Source organism: Triticum dicoccoides, chromosome 6B (genome assembly GCF_002162155.2).
Source record: "Triticum dicoccoides isolate Atlit2015 ecotype Zavitan chromosome 6B, WEW_v2.0, whole genome shotgun sequence".
Classification (NCBI taxonomy): Eukaryota; Viridiplantae; Streptophyta; class Magnoliopsida; order Poales; family Poaceae; genus Triticum; species Triticum dicoccoides.
The window spans coordinates 24,798,986-24,801,923 of record NC_041391.1 but is presented as its reverse complement, the minus strand read 5'-3'; positions in this window follow the sequence as shown (position 1 = coordinate 24,801,923).

The following is a 2,938-nucleotide window of genomic DNA, read 5'->3' as shown; positions in this document are numbered from 1 at the left end:
CGGTGGCTCCACCACCAGACAGGTGGCAACGATGATTCTGCGGCCACCCCTGGCGGCGGAATCATGCCTCAACGATGGACAATAATTGGGAGAGGTCCAACCCTTTGACGAATGCAGCATCCGGACGATGAGGAGAGGGATTAAGGGCCGAAATAGTTCCCCTGCAAATGAGCCTATGCCTGCGGAGAAGCCAACCATCGCTATAGCCGGAACCGCCGAGCTATCGTGTAGCCACCAAGCAGCAGGAAGACCACACCATATCTCATCGCGCCATCGGGGCCCACGACCAGATAAGCCACCACGCCGGGCCACTACCCTATCCCGCACCACCAGCCGAGACCAAGCCGTCAGGTCTGCCCGAGCATGCATCCACCGGCTGCACCTCCTCTCGCCGCCAAAGCAACAATATACATGCTGCCAGGAGATGCAGCCCCCATGGGACATGCCTGGAGTATGACGTGCCGGATTTGGCCAGATCCCGGTGGCCGACGCCACCACAAGCAGGGGCCCCACTACGTCCATCCCTTCGTTCCCGGCCTGCCGGTACGCAGCACCACCACCGAGGGTGACCAGCACTTCTGCACCACCGACGAAAACCCAGGGCCGCCGCACTGGATTGCCGGCCCGCGCCGAGCCCTCATGCGCGAGGCGGGAAAAGGGTCCCGCCGCTGCCAGCACCAACCGGGCTTTGGCCGGCGGTAGGGAGCAGCAGCGACAAGGAGAGGGAAGGGAGGAGAGGAACCGCGGGCCGGCGTCTAGGGTTGGCCCCTAAGTCGATCGCGGGAGCGACGCGAGGGGACAAGCTTCGGTTCAATGCAAGTGTCTCCTTTATTATTTAGATAACCAACACTAATATACATCAATAGGGGGCCCAGGAGACAGGGGGCGCACCCAGTAGGGGTGGGCGCGCCCCCACCCTCCTGGCCAGGGTGTGGGCCCCCTCTGGTTTTTCTTTCGCTCAATAATTCTTATTAATTCCAAAAATAAATTTCGTGGAGTTTCAGGATTTTTGGAGCAGTGCAGAATAGGTTTCCAATGTTTGCTCCTTTTCCAGCCAGAATTCCAGCTGCCCGGCATTCCTCCTCTTCATGGTAAACCTTGTAAAATAAGAGAGAATAGCCATAAGTATTGTATAATGTGTAATAACAGCCCATAATGCAATAAATATTGATATAAAAGCATGATGCAATATGAACGTATCAACTCCCCCAAGCTTAGACCTCGCTTGTCCTCAAGCGGAAGCCGAAATCAAAAAATATGTCCACATGTTTAGAGATAGAGGTGTCTATTAAAATAAAATACGGACATGAGGGCATCATGATTATTCTTATAACAACAACATATATAGATTTTTTCATGTAATTTCTTATGCTCAAGTAACAATCAATTCACAATGTCAAGTATGGTTCAGAAACTTCATAGGGAACTAACAAACTATAATCTCAGTCATTGAAGCAATTGCAATTTACCATAACATCAAAAAGAGTCAAGAATAGAGCTTTTCAGCAAGTCCACATACTCAACTATCATGTAATCTTCTACAACTGCTAATACTCACGCAATACTTGTGGTTATGGAGTTTCAGCCGGACACTGAGAAAGATAGGCGCTTATTGTGTTGCCTCCCAACGTATTCACCTTTGGGTGATGTCAACAATAATAATTCATGCTAACTTACATCCAATTGGATATATATATATATATATATCAAGATCTTTCAAACACGAGGAGCTTGCCAAAGGATAAAATGAAAAAAAGGAAAGGTGAAGATCACCTTGACTCAAGCATAAAGTAAAAACATAAAGTAAAAGATAGGCCCTTCGCAGAGGGAAGCAGAGGTTGTCATGTGCTTTTAGGGTTGGATGCATAAAGTCTTAATGCAAAAGAACGTCACTTTATATAGCCACTTGTATGTGGACCTTTATTATGCAGCCCGTCGCTTTTATTGCTTCCACAACAAGATCATATGAAGCTTATTTTCTCTGCACTAATAAGTCATACATATTTAGAGAGAAATTTTTATTGCCTGCAACATGACAACTTACTTGAAGGATCTTAGTCAATCCATAGGTAGGTATGGTGGACTCTCATGGCAAAACTGGTTTAAGGATATTTGGAAGCACAAGTAGTATCTCTACTTGGTGCAAGGAGTTTGGATAGCATGAGGGGGAAAGGCAAGCTCAACATGGTCGGAAGGTCAATAACAATATACTTCAACTGAGATGTGAGAAAACATAAACCATTACGTTATCTTCCTTGTCCAATGTCAACTCTTTTAGCATGTCATACTTAATGACTGCTCCCAATCATAAAAGATGTCCATGATAATATATTTGTATGTGAAGCCTCTCTTTCCTTATTACTTCCTATTAATTGCAACGATGACCAAAACTACATTTGTCAACTCTCAACAACTTTTATGTCTCATACTTTCTATGTGTGAAGTTATTATTATCAAAAAGATCAATATGAACTCTTTTATTCTTTCTATTCTCTCTACTTCCTCAAGATCGAAGCAAAATAGCAAAGACCTTGACTCAACACTAATATTTATTATAGATAGCACACAGACTCGATTACATAAAGAGATCACAAAGCAAAACTCAAACTACTTGATACTAAAACTTCAATCTACTAGATCAAGATACTACTAAAAGGATCGAACTAAATAAAATGGTAAAGATAGGAGTGTGATGGTGATACGATAGTGGGGCACCTCCCCCAAGCTTGGCAGTTGCTAAGGGGAGTGCCCATACCCATGTGATTATGTCCTCGGAGGTGATGGAGGTGGTGATGATGATGGTGGATAGTCGCACATCGAGCATAAAAGCTCCTCCAACTTGCGGATAATTCCCTTGAGTCCGGCGATATGATCCTTCGGCAAAATATTCTCCTCTGTGAGATACTTATTTTGTATGCGAGCTAACTCAATCATCTTG